At 42.2% G+C, this 21,090-nt stretch overlaps 1 protein-coding gene and 1 long non-coding RNA gene across 3 annotated transcripts in view; one reads left to right on the forward strand and one right to left on the reverse strand.

Annotated features, from left to right (window-relative positions):
* Positions 1 to 11,240, reverse strand: part of COL4A1 (collagen type IV alpha 1 chain) — a 118,517-nt gene extending 107,277 nt beyond the window's left edge. The window contains exon 1 of one of the 2 annotated variants that reach the window (XM_014527883.1): positions 11,195 to 11,240. The gene's annotated coding sequence lies outside the window, so the exon portion shown is untranslated. Of the gene's footprint in view, positions 1 to 8,697; positions 8,739 to 11,194 lie in introns of those variants that run through there. The other variant, XM_025196078.1, reaches the window with a different exon arrangement.
* Positions 11,241 to 15,605: 4,365 nt separating this feature from the next.
* The window catches only part of LOC112549168, a 6,904-nt gene continuing 1,419 nt past the window's right edge, over positions 15,606 to 21,090 (forward strand). The window contains exons 1-2 of the long non-coding RNA XR_003092506.1: positions 15,606 to 15,669; positions 19,528 to 19,635. This is a non-coding gene — a long non-coding RNA (uncharacterized LOC112549168). The remainder of the gene's footprint in view (positions 15,670 to 19,527; positions 19,636 to 21,090) is intronic.

Consider the following 21,090-nt stretch of genomic DNA (forward strand, 5'->3'; position numbering starts at 1 on the left):
TGGGCTGCCCCCAGGGCCAGTCCCAGCCAGCAGCACCAGCCTCCTGTGATCTGGCAGGCAGATCAGGGGCCTCTGCACCCCCGAGAGGAGTAGGCAGGGACCCTCAGCCCTCACCAGGGGTGCAGGAAGCCCCCCCAATCGGCCTGCTGGATCACAGGAGGCTGGTGCTGCTACCGGGGACAGTGCTGGGTGCAGCCCACACCCAGTGCCAGGAAGATCAGTCCTGCACCCAGCACCAGGAAGATTGAGTCGGCTCTGGTGCAAGGCCCAGGGCAAATCAGCATGTGCGGGGACCCTGATTCCAGGGTGGAAGTGGGTCCCCGCAAGAGCAGATTTGCCCCGGGCCCCCACTGCTGGCCCTAGGCGACAGTACCAGCCTCCTGTCATCCAGCAAGCAGATCAAGGGCTGCACCCCCAGGAGCAGTCCAGCACAGCCCCCGCAGCACAACCCCCTCCTGGGGGTGCAGGTGGGCCCCCAATCTGCCTGCCGGATGACAGGAGGGTGGTGCTGCTGGCTGGGCCAGTGGCAGTACCGATCTTCCTGGCACTGGGTGCGGGCTGCACCCAGTGCCATCCCAGGTGGCAGCACCAGCCTTCCATGATCAGGCAGGCCAAACGGGGGCCTCCCGCACCCTCAGAAGGGCTTTGGGGCTCTGCTGACTCGTTTGGGGGGTGCACCCCCTCCCGATTGGCCTGCCGGATCACAGGAGGCTGGTGCTGCCACTTGGGACCTGCACAGAGCACAGCCTGTGTTGGAAAGATTGGTGCTGCCACTGTCACCAGCCAACAGCACCAGCCTCCTATCATCTGACAGGCAGATCGGGGGCTTGCCCACACCCCCGGGAGGGCTGCGGGGGCTGTGCCGGACTCCTCCCGGGGGTGCGGGCCCCTGATCTGCCTGCCAGATCCCAGGAGGCCTATGGGCAAAACATCAAAACAGCATCAAAACAGCTTCGACAAAATGAAATGAAGCACTGCTTTCAAAATGAAACAAAATTCAAAACAAAACACTTCCATCGAAACATCAAAACGGAAGTCAAAGTGGAACAGTGCTGTTTCTCACAGCTCTAATAGACAACTATGAGTTTTCAGGAAAGCTGCAACAATCTCTGTTAATAATAATGGCAAACAAATAGCATTTTCTTGTTGGCATGTAGAAGGAACAAATCAAACACAACGCTGGATAGCAGACAGAATTTGATCCTTTGCTAATGTTTCATTAATATCTTCCTTTGGACCAAAAGTGGGGAAAAAACATAAATATAAATATAAATATAGATGTGTAACCAGTATTATCACTTTCCAGAAAAAATGAACCAACCATTAGAGTAACTAATTTATTTAGATGAAGACTGGATAGAAAACTATTGGATCCAAATATAACAATTATTATCCCTTGTGTTACAGCTAATTCTAGTCAGTAGTGCCAGCAGTAACTAAGACGTTTTAGCCTTTTGTGAATCTATATCATCAAACATTGCATAAGGCACAAACAAGTTTCTATTGTCATTTTCTATCCTGGACTGATCTATGCATGTCCTTTATATTAAGTTAGATGAGTTGTTCCTTTGTAAGTAGTTCTTGTAGTCTTCCATTGTTCTGGGTGCCTATACATAAGTAGCGAGGCTGCTCCAATGCGCTGTAATTACAATGCATTGGAGCAGACTCAATTAATTGAGTCTGCTGGAGTGTAGTAATTACCATGCTCCAGCAGACTCGTGTCTCGTGTATCGGCGTCCCACTGCTTGAAAATGGCGGCGGGGGTGCTTTAGCTAAATTTTGGTAAATAAACTTTAGTTAAAGACCCCTGCCACCATTTTTAAGCGCAGAGACTCTGATACATGAGACGCTTTGGGCGCTTTAATTAGAGTGGCTCTCTGAGCGTCCCCGTCTTTCCTGCCCACTCCTGGAGCACGTGTATAAACTCCTTCATTCTTAACCCCGCTGTTGTCATGCACAACCTGGATACTGAGTTCCCCATTACCAATCAGATATCATATCAGAGGATATTGTCAAAGCCTGTAGACAATTATATGACTGATTTTTTATCTCATCATCACAAGTGCTTGATGGGACATATCAATTTATAATATTCATCTTCATGTATGGTGTTTCAAATTTGAAGCAACTGGCTGTCAAACGGCTTTAGATATGTATGCAATTTTTCCTCATTTAAAAAAATAATTACTGCTAATTATAGAACAGGTTTTTGTGTTTACAGCCATTCTTTTAACATTCCAGAAACTCACTTTTTCTTTCACTTAAGAACTTCTCAGATTCTTCGTCACCAAGACTCATCACTCCTGCCAAGGCAGGGTCAATTAATTTGTCCTATCATTTGCTCAGATGGCAGAATGTGCTTTTATAACTAAGTTTTATAACCTCATGATAATAAATTATAGACATACTGCCCAAACAACCCCAATTTGGAGGATGAACAGACCACCTGGAGTCTGGCCCCTTTATATTTCTGGTTTGGCTTAATAGAAATTAAACTTAATTCTCATGGTTACTGGAGCACACGAACCTTCCTGACATGTCAAGGTGCAATTTCCGGGGAAGGTGTTTAGTCTATTATAAATGGAAAGCTCTACTGAAAACTAAAGCACGCCATGATGCAATCCTTCTAAACAGAGGGCCCCAGCATGAAGTATGCACCAGTTATGTCCCATATAAGTCATATGTAGGATTTGTGTGGGGCTTGTATCATGCATAGGTCTTGTTCAGGCCCTCTGTGAATTTCTCCTGAGACCACAATGACACATTGTTGCATTAAAGTGGTGATCCTGACACAGCGATGGAGTAAAGTTCGGGGGAGGGGGGGGTTCTGCGTTCTTCTTGTCAGTATGACTATCTGTGGCAAATTCTCAGTCATGCACATTAGTTGCATTGAATTGGCAAAAGAAAACTACTAAAAAGTTTTCCAAATACAAGTAGAAAGACAAAGGTTTTTATGAGCTCAACCACCAAGCTGTTGGGATTGTCCCAATACTTCAAGCCAATATATACCTGGGGCTGAGATCATACCAATGATCACTTTTGATAAGAACCACTATCCCATATGTCAATGCCAAATTTTAAAATTGATGACAATAAAATTTAAGGCCCAGACTCAGAAGAGAAGGAGGGATAACATTACATTCTTCTAAGGAAAAGGTTGTTCTGCATTACCTAACATTACAGAGAAATATAAAAGGGGGAAGCAGGAGGCAGAAAGAGCACAGGAAAGAGTTAAAGTCTCTAGAAGTCTACACAGTGAAGTAGAAAAATAAGCATAAAGGCTAACAAGGAATAAAAAATACTGGCTTGGTACCTTTACCAAATATGACACTACAGCAGTTTTGTATCGTCTTTTAGTTTCATGCACTTGAAAGGCAAAAGGAACATTAAAAATGTAAAGTGATTACAGCATTAATATGGTATCATAATAATGGTTATTCATTCCAGGTTTTTCTCCTGTGAACGCTGTTGTAGAGAAAAGTGTAGGCGAAGATGAATGATTAATTGCAGCAAACACCTGTAAATCCCTGTGTGGGAAACTGGCAAACAGAAACACCATTTATAATGGCTAACTTGCTCTGATGTCTATGAGATCACCAGAAAAAAGTGTAAATTAGCTGAGAGAACAATTTAAAGCAGCCTAAAAGAAAAACAACAGAATGTGGCTGCTGTTCCCAATATATGCTCTCTGCCAGCCTCTTTATCTGTGTGTGCATGCTACATAGTCTATATGGCATGGGGAATTAGCATATAAGTTCAGGCAGTAATGCACATTAAGAAAAACAGAATCAGTGTAGAGAGGCTGCCATACATATGACAAGATATAAAAAAAGCTGCATGTTCTTAGATGCCTTTAATATTCTTGGTCTATTTGAAATGAAATAATTTTACATCTGAAGTAATGCCACTTAAAGTCACTTAACACTGATGTTACATTGGAGAAGAAGGATTATGTCTTTATTAGGTAAGTAGAGTGAAGATGTTACATCCCTGTTTTGATCTTACATTGTTTTTTTATTTCTGAAACTACTGATCTGTATTTATAGAGGGATGACATCAGAATTAAGCTATACAGAATCAGTACACTAGCAGCAATTAAACAACAGTGAAACTAAACTCTACATGGGTATGTGGCATGTTGTACTCCATAATGAAAAGTCTGAGAATATCATACAAAAACCTATGCAAGCAAAGTCTTGCAAGTAAGCAACTGGCAGCAGCTGTTTAAGAAAGCTATGTAATGCCAAATGGAATAACATTATGTGAAAAGCATTAGGATTCTGTATAAAGATATTGCATTACTTGGGGACTCTGGGATGTTTGCTTATATGGAAGGCTCTCCGTAGAAATATTTAAATTAAATTGGACATGACTTTGAACCCCTTGTTTGTCATAACAAAGCATAACCAAAGTTAATATGCCTAATGTAGGAATGTATCTTATTACATTATTCTTTTTTGCAGGAGACATTTTGTCCTACTTGAAGCTTACTTACTCAATGGCATGAAGAATGATCAGCACAAGCACCAATCAATCACCATATCATTTCTGACTCTACAGTCAGTCAATCAGGATTTAACTGGCCACATCGTTATTGGGTACTTCTCAACCATTTTCAAACTGGACAGAGCCACTGTTCCTCAGGTCTATACCAATGGGGCCTTTGCAATGACAACAAATGTCTTTGTGGACAAGTTCAAACCATGTCCCATATTGTTGACTTATGTCCATTTACAATGCTACCTGGTGGCCTTCAAGCTCTTCACACTGGTGATGATATTGCCTTAAGATAGCCAAAACTGCATACGCTAAATAAATAAAACTTGAAGTTGATTGGGGTTGAAGAGTAGTTTAGTAGAAAATGGTTCTAATGACCTTTTATAAGGAAGGTAAAGTTCAGGAACCCAAAATACTACTTGTGTATTTGCCCTGTAAAATGGGCACTTGCCCTGTCAAACCATGTTTAAGGTCTGGGAAAGGCTTTTGGTGACTAATTGACAGTATTACCAAACCACTATCTCTTCCCATAACCAAAATCACAGTACAGGTCAACTGCATGGGCTTTGGTCCTTGAGGCACAGCCACATATTAAACTTCCCCTAACTTCTTCAGAACCATGGATCCTAAAACCATAGTTGAAGTGTCTTGTGAATCAACATTCATCGAAGTAACAGCTATTGTTAATAGAAACACTAGGAAATTTTGCAGAACCCCAACTTTTGATAAACAAACCCATGGAATAGATAGCTAAATTAAAATACTGGGTATAATTTTTATTTTCCCCTCATGAAAAGACAAATGCCCATGAAGAGAGTATAGAACTAGCTGTGCACAATAGTAGGGTGCTTAGCATGAATTGGATGTGTTTTGACATGCAATTAATAGTAAGAATAGCATTAATTTGATCAGTTAGTATTAATTACCAATCCATTCACATCCATTACCAAATCCATCACAGTTGCAGGTGGTGGTGTTGGAATTCCACTCAAACCCAATACACATATTCTATCAAACTGCATTGTTTCTACATTGTTTTTATTCTATAAATATTATGCTTTATCACTAGATAATTAAAATGACAGGAACAGCCTTGACTGGCCCTTACTGTCTGGAAAGTCCATTTTCTAACTATACAGAAATTGGTATAAGAAGAGCAGATAAATTTTCAAATTATGGGAATGAAAACATGCTGAGAAAAATGTTTTGCACCATTCACTCCAATTTGCTAAATTGACAAACATCACAATTATGCAGCAATTAAAGTATCCTCATTTTTTATTTTCTTTCAGCTTTCCACATTTAACATATAAACTGCAAGGGATTTAATAATACATGATGGCCATACCAAAATACTTGGGATTGGGTTGAAATTTTGGCTTTAAAAGGTTGGTCTTAAGGTTTTTATGGAAGTTTGGCCAGAAGTTACACTAAACTTTGAAGTAGAATGCTAAAAAAAACCAAAGTAATGAAATAATTCTTACTCTAAAGAATAACAATTTATAAGGAAATGCATTATATCTTCCTGGTGTTGGAAGATCTGTGTTATTATTTTACAATGGTCACAGCAAGTTAATACAAGAGTTCCATGTTTCCAATATGGAATAAAATGATAGCAAATCATCATGAGTATTTTCACTTAAGAGACTAAAGGTATTTGGAAGATTTCTTGGTTGCACAAGGAGCTTTATTAAATCTCTTCTAAGAGTTTGCCCTAAGTAATAATCAAATGCTTAAATTGCCCCCTTTATCCAATAATAATGCCTAGCAAGTTCTTACCTCTCCAGCTATTCCCAAATGATTCTTAAATCCAGGTTAGCATGAAAAGGAGAACACAGCTTCTATTTGTGAGTAATCATATTAAATGTAGGCAAGTGTTCAAAATTCTAATCAGTTTAAATAGATCCTTCACTACTGCAAGGTTAAAAAATAATAAGTTATTGTGTACAAGGCCAAACTAATGGAATAAGAAAGAGCAAACAAAAATCCAACCTAATAGAGAATAGTAAGCTGTTACTTTATTCAGAATACTATGCTGATACAAAACTATTGTACCTTATAAATACCTCATACTTGCCATTATTTAACTTACAGTCAACTATATGCTATTATAAACTGCAGCTCAATTGAATAACAAAGATTTTATTTATTAGGAACCATGTGTTTGAGTGAAATTGATTTCTGATATCTGGAGGAAAAATTAAACTAAGACTTTGTCAATAATGTGTCCATGACAAAGTATGATTCAGCTTAAAGGATTTTGGCATAGAAGTGCAATTTACATTGGATGTAGTCCAGTGAGAGAATTTTATTTAGTGTACTTGAACACATTCTAAATATGGCAATCCAAAGTGACCAATGTGATAAAAAGATTCTCATATGATGAATGAAAAATGGTTATTTCAATACATATATTTCTCAGTTTGAAAATGTGGTAAAGTAACATTTCATATGGTACATTACAAGCTCTTCCTTAATTTGCATTTGTATGGCAAGATCATTAATGCAATGATTTGGCAATCTGAATGTTAATTTATAACAAAAATAAACACAAAATTCTAGAACAGAAAAACTCTTCCCACACTTTTGTGAAAAATATAATTCCAGATGCTATGAATTAAGGCATTAAAGGACAAACCCAGCACCCACTTCCGCAGCAGCCAAAGCTCCCATGGCAGCAGACTCATGTGGCTGGAGTATATAAAAATGGGCGGATTTGGAGTTTTACAGCTTCTACACTGGCCTGGAATGGAAGTCAGATCAACAGGGTTTCATATGTAGAGTGAGGATGGAGCTAAGGGTAACAGACACAAGGAATCTTCAAGTCCTTTCTAACAGTGGGGCCATGTCCAGAAAAAAGCTAATTCAGTCATCGGGCTGAGGTAGCCTCCCTCAGGCGACTAAGCAGCTCTTGTGAAAGTAGCTTGCCTCATTCCTCCTGCATAATTTATCAAGCACACCAGGCTTGGAATTAAGTTAAAAAATATATGGCCCTAGATAAATAAGTCTTAATCATTAGAAAACTAAGACCAAAAATCAGAGCTAGCCTGAACCAGTTCCAAAAAAGTGGGTATTCACTCAAACTTTTATATTCATATTCTCTTGTTTTGCTTTTAATAAAATAAGAAATATTTAGTGTACTTTTTGTAGAACCTTACTACATTTTAAAACTTTTTTTTTAAATTTTCATTTAGGTACAGATATTCATTCGTTTATGATGAAGAATGCCTTGCATTTGAAAGTTTGTTTAACTGTACAATGGGCACATCTACACAAGATGCCATTCTACGCAGTAGACTAATCTACTGTGCGGTAAAGCATCACCATCTACATGTGAGCTGTATTTACTGTGTAATGAAATAGTCTACTGTGCAGTTGGCTACTACCTGTAGATACAGGTAACAGATTTACCGCACAGTAGCTACTATGCAGTAGCTCACATGTAGACAGCTGATTGGAAGCAAATTGCTCTTGGTCAGCCCAGGCAGCAAGGGGTAAGGGGGACTGGCTCTGCTCAGGTGGGGCTGGGACACTGTCCCCTGTCCTGGGCAGCTGCCTGCTCTGCTGTCCCCGCTCCAAATCAGCAGATCAGAGCAGGGGTTGGGAGGCAGGCAACTGCAGGGTCTGTTTCCCAGGCCCCGCCCCTGCCAATTGGGGTGCGGGGCTGAGAGGCAGCTGTCCCCGAGGCTGGACAGCTCCTCCCCCCTCTTCCCACCCCTCCCCCCCATCCCAGAACCCAGGCCTGACCCCGGTGCCCCCTGCCAGCTCAAGGCTGGCACCCAGGAGATCCCTTTTTTTAATTAAATGGCTGACTGACTTGGTTCTCTGCTACCTGTTGGTTGAAAAAAATAGCAGACTCCCCCTCAGAAGATGTTTTGAAATCATTTATTTACCCCTGTGTTGTTTGATCTGTTTCTTTTCAACAAAATTATCTTTGACTCGCCGGACCCTGACTTCCACGGAAAGTTTGGCTTTCCCTTAGGGAAAAAAAAAAAAACCTAGCAGAGCTTTAACAGACGAGTTTAAAATGCTCCAAAATATCCTTAAGGCCCTTTTTCATAGCATGTGGCATAGAACAGAATACAGGATTGATGTGCTATACCAAAATAGCTTTAGTAGCACTCCCCTACACACACATTCTTGTACAATGGACTCATCCCCAACTCATAAAGAGAAAACCTTTTAATTGCACCAACTTACATTTGTTAGTCACACTGCACACATATACAAACAGGCAAAGTATAGGTTAAAATCTGCACAGTAGAAACTGAAAGAGAAGAAGAAAGAATAGGGATAGAGAATAACGCATAATTATTTGCAAAGCTAAGGAACTCATAGACAAGCAAAGCAGCAATGAAGGGTCTGGATTGTAGGTCCATACCTTTGACACCTGCTTTCAATTGCATTCTAACTACCCACACTGCTTCTAGAAAGATTCTAGTAACTCTGGGCATTTATACACAAAGTTTTTCATCCCACAATGCGCCAGAGATTTGCAGGCCATAGCAGACTTGATTAATCGAGTCTGCTGTGCACACGAGCTGACACGCACTGTACTGCATCATATGCAGTTGTATAAGTGGCAAATTGCATGTCAGGATGCAGAAAATGGCAGTGGTGCTCTTTTAACTTTGAACTTGCACACCTTTGATGCGTTTTAGTTCAAAAGCACACCGCCACCATTTTCTCAGAGCTGATGTACATTTCACCACTTATACAACTGTGTGTGCCGCAGCACCAGGCGCTTTTAAAGGTGTCGGTGCTACAGTGCAAGCATGTGTATAAATGCCCTCTGGCTTTATACAGAAGATTTCACCCCCAAATTATATTAAAATAGCTATTATCAACATGACTATTACAGCAGAATTCTATTTCCTTGTTAAAACACATTTAACTTACACAGTTTTTAGACATCCAAGTAACCTAACAGTATCCTGTTTCACTTTACACCTGAATAACACCTACAGTTCTATCCAATGTGTATGATGGTCCTGACACTGCATGGCTGCAGGCAATTTAGGCCTGATTCAGAGTCACTTAAATCCATCTGTGCTCCATTGCAACTCTGCCAAGGATGCAGACCTACCTATGACAAGGGAGACATAGGGGGCTCTAGGTTTACCTCCCCTTGAACTGGATGTGAATCTTAATGTCCCACAACACAAGGCAAAAACCTAAATCACTAGGTGACAGACCAAGCAGCACAGGGTGTCTTCTTCTTGAACCTAGGACCATGGGGCAGCTAAGCAAGAAGACTCTGACTCTTTGGCCCAGGGAAAAGGATACTGCCCCAACACAGAAGAAGTGAGTTGTGGATCTAATTTTGTTGTGCATTTACATTACAGAGTCATTGAAAAACTACATAAACAACATTCAAGGAAAAATGCAGATGTCTTCACACACAGCACTCCACCAACTCCATTTGGGGCTAGAATAGATAATCAGACTACATTATTTAAAAATTAACTGAGTGGCAGCCCTCCTTACAATATTTCTTCATGCAGGAGAGACCTCTTGGGAAACATGACCTAGAACCAAGCATTGGCTCCCCCGTCCCAGGCTGCTCATGCACCAGGAGTTTAAAGGGAGGGTAGAAAGCCCAGGCCTAGAACTGCTTACGAGAGGCCTAAGCAGGTGGTATGGGCTGACCTAGAGGAGGGGACTTGTCACCCAGTCAGTCCCTATGGCCACTGTGGTTACCCTGTCCCCATTTCCACCTGGGCAACAGGACAAGTCTGTGTGTGACCCTGCTTTACAGATCACTGTTGGGTGGGCTGTCAAGGAACTAGCTGCTTTTCCTCCTTCTTTCCCCCTTGGAGGCAGGTAGGAGAGAGCAGATCACTGTGGAATAGTGGAGGCTCTAAGTAACATGCCAGATGTCAAAATTAATGTGGGATACTTACACACCACACAGAAGTTCACTTTCAATGAGTAACTTCTTTGAGGCAGGTTTGCCATTTTTATCAAGAGACAAATTGCTTTAATATCTGGCAGGTTATAATTTAAGGCACAAAAGTCACATTAATCACATAACAAATGTAATCTTTGTCAAGGGCATAAGTGCTGTCCATTGAAATGGATGGGAGACTTATGTACTCCTGCAGTGAAAAGTAAAATTCACAGCCAGCGAGTGCAAGGGCTGTGTAATTAAGCTCATTGAAAGTACAGGAGAGCCTTGTGTCTACACAACTGAAATAAAATGCCTCCCAGATTCCGGGTTTTTGCATCCCTTTAGATGAGTGGTGCCATACTCATCTGGACCCACAGAACAGGTGAGTGGTGTGGGACAGTCTGTGGGCTGGATCTGAAACACAGAGCTATGTCATTCGGCCCATGAGGCTGGAATTTGGGAGCAGCATTAAGTACTACAGCTCCCAGAACTGTGGCGTGGGAGTAGCCACTCCTCCTGTCACCAAATTTCTGGCCCTGTAGGCAGCCCCATGGCCCAGATGATATAACTCCACACTCCAGATGTAGCCTTCAGTGCTCTTCAAGAGCTTGGAAATTGCTTGAATCACTACAATATCTAAGACACCCCCAAAATTATATTGCAGCTTGTTTAAGTAGGAATGCCTGACTGTAGACAAATACACTAATCTGGCTGCTATGAAAACATTTCCAACTGCATCTTATTAGCTTTTTAAAATTTTGTATCACATCACTGACAGAAGTGTTTAGTCAGATGTTAGGTACTCACTTTTTGCCCTTTCACTCCACTGCAGTCACATTTTCCACAGCCACTACATCCCTGTAAATTAAAGAGGAAAAGAATTAAATTCTAGAGTTTGATGATATTTTCAACACAAAACAAATTGTTGATTATGAAATAAGGATTTCTCCAGTATCATATATAAAAAACACAAGTTCCCAAAACAGCAATTCATGTTGAGGATACTAAGCAATTAACTCACGTAATCTGATAGTACTAAATTAATGTAGGTATGTGACTTCATGCCTCTACTTCCTCCTTGTTTTGTCCTTCATCCCAATATATGGGTTTATTATGCTTTAGTAAAACTAAAGTGCTTTTACCAGAAAAATTGTGTTGTGTAGCCTTAGCACAAAACATATATAGTGACATTTTTAAAAGAATTTGGTGTTGGCTTAAATCTACTCCTACTGAGGCCAGTGAAATTTACTGTGAATTATAGTCCATGTTCTGAAAGACATGCTACCACATGTGGCTGAAACAAATAGGCTTGAATGTGGGTGGGTAACAAATAATGATAGATTTTTGTATCTATTAATTGCTGACCCAATTCATTCAGTTAGTAGAAATAATCATTATAATCTCATCTCACTATCTATCTATTATCAAATAGCATTTTCAGGGACATAAGCTAATACATGGTTTGGGATAAGAACTACGTAGAAGGTAGTTGGTCCTCCCCTTCTTTTTTATTCTGAACCTGGGCACAGCTCATTTCTAACAAACCATTAAAGTTCTCTCAGAATAGAACAGAGTGTGTTGCATGATCTGTAAACTAAAGCCATCTAGTTGCATGGAGATCTAGCTACTCCAATTAGAAATTTGAGATTTTTATTCCAACTCTTTAAATTGTCAAAGGCAAAAAAATAATTTAGAGTCATGTCTATTTACAGTAGATACTGTAATTTAAAACCATACAGTTATTTGATTTGTTCAGCTATTTGTAAAAGAATAAAAGTTTTATGTCTGCATCTCTTAATTTTCCCTGAGTCCCTTTGGAGGGAGAAGTCAGATCTACTTTAACACAAAATACGATGCTGTTTTATCTTCTTGTACACAGGTGTATAAGGTAGATTTACAGCATGTGATTTTCAGTCAACCTGTATCACAGGGCTTGTCTGTGAGGGTAAAGACAGAAGTGGCATTTTTTTTTGCAATCTGGACCCTAATAGCACTCTACAGCCATGGCATAACACGTGGCTGCAGAGCGCTTTTAAATGGCTGATCATGCAAAAATACACTCCTTAAATCAGATAGTAAATGAAGGCACTCTAAATAAGAGAGCGTAGGGAACTTCTATACAGTTCCCTATGAGGAATAAGTGTCATGCACCTGGTCTGCCACAGGGAGGAGGCAGAGAGTTCAAGGAGACTCAACCAGCCAGCTGGCTGCCTCCACGCAGGCAAGCAGGCAATCAAGTCAGCACTCAGGGTTGGGGGGACACTGGCCAGGTCCCCTCTTTAGGGATAGGGTCCCCAGTGCCTGCTTTCACCAGCAGGCTCTGGGGGTGCAGAATCTCCCAGAGCACCCCCACCCACACTGAAAGCCAGCCTAGTGCTTCCAGAGCCCTGGCTAGTTTACAAAGCAAGCAGCAGTGCCTCTGTCAGTGCATGGAGGCACTAAGCCCCCGTGCACAGAAGCCACGCGTGTGTTAGGTTTCAATGATGGTGTAACTTAAGAGCTTTGTATAAAACACAAAAAGTTACAGTGTGATTGAGGTGCCCTTTATAACTTTTGTAAGCACCCTGCATTTCACTTCCCACCAAATAGGACAATATGGAGCTGCTGCCAACCAAAGGATGTCTTATCTCCTAAATTCCATTGACATTCCTTTTTCTACTCAAAATGTCAAAATAGTTTCCTGACTATGGGCTCCTATATACACGTATGGAGCCTGCTCCAATTCGCTGGATATTTCTGTACTCCGGCAGATTCTAGTATCACGTGTATCAGTGTCCCCGCATTGAAAAAATGGTGACTGGGCACTTTGAACTAAAGCTTGTTCAATGAGCTTTAGTTCAAAGTGCCCCACCATCATTTATCAGAACAAGGGACACAGATACACGTGACACTCAGATGCTTTTGTATGGCTCGCTAATTAAAGCACACACACCCCATGCCTCCCAAAGCATATGTAAAAATAGTACTATCCAAGCTTGTATCCTTTAGATGTATTGAAATTAGCTGAACAATTCCCTTCATAAAAGAAAAGCATTATGAGAGAGGATCCCTGGGATAGATAGCCAACTTAAAACTACTTATGTTTGAATATTTTTCTTAATTTGTTAATCCATTACCTTTATATGTAGTTGCCAAACCTTACTCCTTAGATACCAACCACAAAAAGTAGCAGAGAAAAAAATCTTGCTACAGAAAATCACAAAGATCAGTTGTTCTATGGTTATTTATATTTCTTTTGGATTTTGGAAACATTTTATTACATTGGGGCAGATAATAATCATTCTACTGATAAACATTCAAGTAGAGCAACCTACTTGTTTCTTATGTCACCATAGTGCATATGTATAGAGGGTTAAATCTTGAACTCAAACAGATAGGAAATCTGTAGTTTAGTTCTCCAAAAAGATCAAAGGGGAACATACTCGTGAGTCTGCAACTGTGTACCATCAGGGACAACAGGTGTACTATTAATATATGTTATTGAACATTTTTTCACAAATGCACTTTAAAACATTAGTATAGGCAGGATTAAAAATGAATTTACATGCTATCCATTGAGATGAAGTCTAGGGGGAACAATTTGCCCTGCATACAGTCATGTTTCTTAAGAATATGGCCGCACAAATAAATTGATTTGTCAGCTAAAATCAACCCAATTTCTTCTGAGGTGGAGGAAAACAGGATCCACTAAACCAAAACCATAAACTTTTATTTATTGTTGAATAAAGAGTTTCAGCGAAAACAGGGGTGACCTAGATTCAAATCCTCTCTCTGCCCGAGACTGTTAGATTTAAACCTCTACCTCCCAAGCTAACATACTAACCATAATGCTAGCTGTAGGTATGCAGAGGTAGATTGTTCTCAGTGTCTCCTGTTGGAACTATGCCACCATGCGTGGAACATTTCAACATCACTTACAGCAAGGAGGAGAATTCAAACAGTATAACATAAACATTGCACAGAAGCTATGGTAGGCTGTGTGAACGAAAGCTTAAAAACGGGGGATTGGTACATTTTATGACATAAGGTGTGAAAATGGAAGAGGACTAGGTGATAACAAAACGTTGTGTATCGCTCTCCATGATACTCTGCGCTGGGCTGAGGAAAACCAGTGGCTGTTATTCTAGGACTCGGGGCTGAACAGCACAAAGGCTGCATTTCAGTACTAGGACTTGCTTGCATACTGAGTGTGGGAATTCCAGTCTCTTCCTCGATCCCCTTGGGCTCCCATACAAAACCCATTTACTTCGACCTTTTGCAGGGTCAGTAAATTTCAACTCCAGTGCTCAAGATGGCTGGGGAAGAGGAATTAAGGCCAAGCGTTCCCTACCACAGTACTCCCAACTGAGAAAGGACTGCAGGTTGAGAAGAAAAAATAGCACTAGTCTAAATTCTTTTTTTCACAATGATCAGTCTGAGAAGTCTACGGGCCAATAAATAATGAGAGGAAATGGGATTTTTTTTTGTTTTTGCTTAATATCAACATATTGACCATTTCCTTTTTTTTCTTCCCACAGCATAAAAAATGCTGACAATTCATTTTCATTTGTCTGCTTTCCAGCTAACTGTGGTTAAACATTAATTATTGCTGTTTGGGGAACTGCCTGAACCAAGGAATTCTTTATAACATTCACTTCTAGATCATTAAATTAAATTCAGATTTTAGTCAGTGATAACTAACAGTTGATTTCACATAATGTTTAAAAAAATAAGCATGACTGCTTCACTTCCATTCTTTGTGGATCCAGTGTTCACGTAACTTGAAAGAACTATGCTGTCCCTGCCCTCCCCCACACACCTACCCCTAACTGTAACCCTTTTCCCTGCCACCTTCCCACACCCCCAGAATTGTGATTAACATCAGCTGGCAATCTCAGAAGTTAAGAATCAAATAGATAAAGAGAATGGCCACCCTTCTTGTTCCTGGAGATGACCTCTGTTGATCAAGTTTGATGTACATCGGGGAGACGTCACTGCTATTTTCAGTAATTACCTGAAAATAACCTGCTATTTTCAGTAATGACCAATTACCTTGTGTCACAGAGCACTGAGGTGCCCTGTGCCTGAAGAGGGGAAAAACTGCTAAGGAAGGAGCCCTAGCAGTGACTAAGGAGCCCAGCTGGGGGTTGCCAGGGCAACCAATGAAGGCCAGCTGACCAGAAGGGGCCGGGCCTGGCTCCCTTTATAAACCCAAGGAGCTAAGGCCAGGGGCAGTTCCCTGCCAGCAGCCAGAGAGTCAGGAGCTCCTGGAGTAATGATGCGAGAAGCAGTGAAAGCAGCAGGTACAGCTTGACTGGAGTTGAGCAATGTTGTTGTAGCCAGGCGGCTTATGTTTGAGTTATAGCCAGGAGGCTCAAGTTTGTGTTTGCTGTTTGTTAAGACCGGTGGTTTGGGTGAGGCTATTAGGGGTTGGAGGAGGCCTCATAGGGGACTCACAGCAGAGTGTGAGGACCTCAGCGCCAGCGGGCGCAGCACACGGGGTGCACAGACCCCAGCCCCAGAGAGGGGCGTTTGGGAAGCCCCAGTGCGGGCGTGGCAAGCCCCAGAAGGCGGGGCCGCATGACTGGGAAGCCCAAGTGGGGCGCGGCGAGCCCCAGAAGGGGGGCCACATGACTGGGAAGCCCAAGGGGGGGGCAGCGAGCCCCAGAAGGGCGAGCCCCAGAAGGGGGGCCGCACGACTGGGAAGCCCAAGTGGGGCACAGCGAGCCCCAGAGAAGGGGGGCAGCACTTTTAAGAAGCCCAAGTGGGGCACGGCGAGCCCAGGAGAGGGGTCGCACGACTGAAGCCCAAGTTGGGCATGGCGAGCCCCAGAGAGGGGAGCGCCATAGTGAGAAGCCCAAGTGTGGGCATGGAGAGCCCGAGAAAGGGGGCAACATTACTGGAAAGCCCAAGTGTGGGCATGGCGAGCCCCAGAAGGGGGGTCGCATGACCGAGAAGCCCAAGTTGGGCACGGCGAGCCCCAGATAGGGGGCAGTATTTTTAAGAAGCCCAAGTGTGGGCACTGGGAGCCCCTGATAGGGGGCCGCATTGTTGGGAAGCCCAAGTTGGGCATGACGAGCCCCAAATAGGGGGCAGTATTTTTAAGAAGCCCAAGTGTGGGCACTGGGAGCCCCTGATAGGGGGCTGCATTGTTGGGAGGCCCAAGTTGGGCACTGGAAAGCCCCAGGAGGGGGCAGCATTGTAGAGAAAACCCCAGAGAAGAGAGCACAGAGTGAGAGAGGGCTGGAGGGAGCCCTAGCACCAGAAGAAGTGTGCATCAAAGGAAGGAAGGCCCAGGGAGAACAGTAGGGGCCGAATAGTGAGAGAATTGAAGTGAGAGAATTGAGACAACGGTGATTACATCGGCGAGGTGTGGACTGCGATGTAGGGGAGGATGCGGAGCTGCAGATAGCACCCCCTAGCGGCGGGGCAGTATAAGGGCAGCCTCCCGCTAATTAATACTAATTAATCAATTAAGATCAAGGCATGGCAGGCGAGTAGGCGGGCAGTTGCCCCAGAGGCAGGTGTGTGGGCCACATTAAGGGCGGCCCAGAGTGATGACCTGTCACACCTTGCTAATACATGATTGATCTCTAGAACGTATTTCCTAGTGTTATGTCTAGACTAGAAGCAATCATCCAATATATGGGATAGTATTCTGGACAAATAGGGAACTACATTTTTCAGTGCTATCAGTTTAGTACCCCTCCCGTCTATGAGTTTAAAGCACATAAAGGCACTTTATCCACATCCAATCCTAATTTAACATAAAGAATATACCTGGAAAAGATGGCAAGTAATTAAAAATATTATCAGAAAAGTTTCTTATGTAAGGAAAAAGTTAAATCCTTTGCACAGCTTTGATTATTTACAGTTTTGGTCCAGTTTTCAGAAAACCAACTGATTACTCTTATGAATAAGTTCTATGGAATTTAACAAAAAATAACCTTTTCATGTTTAATTTTTTTTATTGTCCCATCTAATATAATAGAAAAATCTAATCCTCGTCATAGAATTCAACAGATGTTCCCAGAAATCTATAGACAGAACAGAGCTCTTTTATAAGAGATTGCTTGTGTTATTAATAATTTGGCCATTTGGGTAAAGAAAAGGTTGGGTTTTTTTAATTATCATAAGATAATTTACAAAAAATTGCATTTTCTGTAATAATTAAAGTTGGCCAGAAATTTTCTGATAAAGCATTCTTGAAAAGTGTCAGTTTGTTAAGACTAAAATGTTTTGTTCAAAACATCTCTGGTTCATTGAGCTTTTATCAGATTCCTGTGCATCTGATACCCTGGAAACTCCTTGCAGTTGCTTAAGTTAAACTTAGTTTAATATTTAAAAAAAAGAAAGCTACAAGAAGAAGAAAAATCATTCAGCAGTTGGTGGCAGGTCTAAGGACCTTTACCAAAAGCAAAAATGTTGCATGGCTTAACTTGGATTGAAATCAATTTTTTTAATGAAATTTCCTACAAATAGAATCTCTGCTTTCTGGTCATTTCTAGCAATAATTCATAAATTAAAATTTACTGAAAATTTCAGAATATTAGAGATTATCTGCCTCCTGTTTCTCAAATACAGCTCAAGACAGTTGCTTTACTAAATATTATGTTGTCTAACACTATTAAAATTAATACTTCCAAGAAATGTAAAATAAGTATCACTGAATACGCATGCAGACTCATTCCTACAGAACGTAAGATTATTTTAGATGGGCAAGCAAAGAATATTATGGTTGCCACTGGTCTGTTTATCCAGTTGTTCTAAATCTTAATTCCTTTTTGAGAACTCGTTTTGTTTATATTTCCAAAGGAGATGTGAAAAATCCTAAATGTCAATAGGTTATAGGATCATGTAGATACTGAGTCACTACAGCAACTGTTCATCACCAACAATTCAGAATTGGACTCTACTTTATAAAATCTACTAGAGAAATAAAACTTTCTAATAATTAAAAGCACTTTCATAAATTCATTTGATAGGGCACATACCCTTTGTAATTGAAGGTAACTATTAAATCATGTTAAATCAGGATTTTTATTCTCCATCTCTACATAGTTCCACTTGCACAGATGCAAACTAATTTACTTAACACAGATGAGGAGTTCAAGTCATAATCCAGCCTATGTAGTTCCCAATAGCCTGTACGCAAGCTGTTGTGTTACAAAATTACTGACTACAGTAAGCACTACCATGCTCAGTTTGCTTCATTATCCTAGAACCACAAAGCAATTTGTTCCTTTTCCTGTGTGACGTGACTTAGAATATTCTACCTCCTATATATGCTTTTAAGTATAATTAGCATTACAAGTGTCTATGCACATGAACTGAGGGGAGAATAAGTGTCAGGTTCCATTTTTTTCATGAAAAAAGACAGCTTATAGCCTTTGAAATTAGTTATTTGAGTCTGAGACTACTTTTCTCCTAGCTCATACAGGATCTGTACAAAGTTTCCTTTATGCCAGGGTGGGCTAAATGCAGCCCGTGGGCCAGATGCAGCCCGCCAGGTCATTCTATCCAGCCTGCGGGGCCCCTAAAAAATTTAGAAAATGAATATTTATCTGCCCCCAGCTGCCTGTCATGCAGCCCTCAATGGCTTGCCAAAACTCAGTAAGCGGCCCTCCGCCTGAAATAATTGCCCGCACCTGCAGTCTATGCAATTGTTGGGAATATAGGTGCAAACTGCTTAAAGCCACCTTTCTACTGGCAGCTAGTAGAAGACAAGGTCTCTTTGTCAAACTTGGCCTCTTGTGTTAAACTTGAGACACTTTGGCCCTGATTTTCTGTAGCACCGCATACATGCAATCTCAGCTGGACTCAAAGTGAATGGCGAGTGCACGGCACTACTTGAAATTCTGGCGCACAGAGTGCATCTAAATAAGATGCTTTACTGCAGAGCAGACTGTTTAGCTCCGCAGTAACACATCACTCTCCACACATGCAATGCTATTAGGCCACAGTAAATTAATTAACTCTACTGTCCAACATAAGTACTACCCTACACCTGAGTAAACATGTGCAGTGAAATGCCCCTGGCTGGCAGGCTGACTGGGCTGCATCAGAGTTTATTGAATTGCATGTGTAGATGTGCCCACGGGGTCTCAAGTTGGGCATACTACAATAGTAACTACTGTCAAATGTTTTTACTAATTCCCTAGGGAAATGTCTCTCACAAAGATAATCCCAAGCAGCATTCAAAGAGGTTCCCACTTTGTGGTTTGTGGTTTATCACAATGGTTACAGCACATGGACAAACAGCTACTGTCGTAAGTGTTAATTATTAAATTGTTTTGCAACACAAACCTGCCCATAGAGATAAACTCACAAGGTTTTTTTCATATTCCCTTTTGGAGACAGTGGTTTCTGTGGCTACTGAATCACAGAGATTATTCATACAATGCCTACTGTCCAGTTTTGGATGCTATCCTAATGTCACAAAGGTCTCACTGCTGCTCCCCAACCCCAACTAGGGTCTATTGAATGCCAGCTTAAGGTTGTAGGCCATAAACATTACTTTGTTCTCAGAGGGTATCATCTCAATTTTGTCAAGCCCAATCAGTATATCAGCTAACATTCTTTTTATTTTTATTACCAAAGCCCAGAGCTCTCATCACATACAAGGCCTCACCAATGGTAGGTACTGTACAAACACAGAACAAAAAGACAGTAACTAACCCAGATTATTTACAGTCTAAGTACAAAGACTACAAATAGATACATCATACTGACGAATATTTTCTCATTGTTTCCTTTTGCTTCCCTGTTTCTTGTGTATGTCAGGAATAGCACATTAGCAGTCCTAATGTCAAGTTTTTGGGTGTTCTCACTGTGCCCACCTCTGCTCTACCAGGCGTTCTCATGCGGCCTTAGCCCGGACTATCGATCTAGCCTGTCCCGGGCTTGCATGTGGACCCCAAAGGCTACCCCGGCTGACATCCGGGGATCCCCTTAACTCACCTGCCACAACTTCGAATGGTACCTCAGTGGAGGGATTCCCCTCCGAGGCAGTCTCCAGGGTCATCATGCCTCTCAGCGGGCACTCACGGGGCTCCGACCTCCCCTATACCCCGGCCACTCACCACCTTGGGTCGCAGGTCTTCTGGCCCTTTGGCATCCCTGGCTTCACTCAGCTTCTTCCCCAGTCTCCTATGGCCCTCCAGCCATGAGTCTCAGTGTCCCCAGGTCACAGCTCGAATGTGAAGACTTGAGGCCCTTGGACCTGGATCTGACTAACCTGTATCCCTAGTGCCCTATCCCAACCACTCTGTGACATAACGTGCGATCCCCACCACCGTGACAGCCAAAGCAATGCCACCTGTGGGCCAGGAGGCCACAAAGGAATAAAGAGTGCCCTTAACCTATGGGCCCCGTGGTTTCCCTGTGCCTAGGTGACCCAGCCCCAGTTGCTTGCCCCACTCAGGTATGGTGTCCTGGCTGATTATCCTTGGGACGTAGTGGGGCCCGTCCACTGCTTAATCCGTCCCTGGTTGGGGTCTTCTGCCGCACCCCGCGGTGATCCCTGTTGGGGGTTCCCATTGGCCCTGCCCTTGTTACCTCCTCTCCGGGGCTTCCCTGCTGGCTCTTCAGTTGGTGCCTCCGCCAGCTTGCCCGTCAATGCCTCCGCTGGTTCTGTAACTGGCTTCGCTGCCTCTGCCTCCATTGGCCTCACTGCCAGTGCTGCTCCTGGCTCCGTTGCAGGCTTCTCTCCCGGGCCTGCTGCC

This window comes from Alligator sinensis, unplaced genomic scaffold (genome assembly GCF_000455745.1).
Source record: "Alligator sinensis unplaced genomic scaffold, ASM45574v1 scaffold288_1, whole genome shotgun sequence".
Lineage (NCBI taxonomy): Eukaryota > Metazoa > Chordata > Crocodylia > Alligatoridae > Alligator > Alligator sinensis.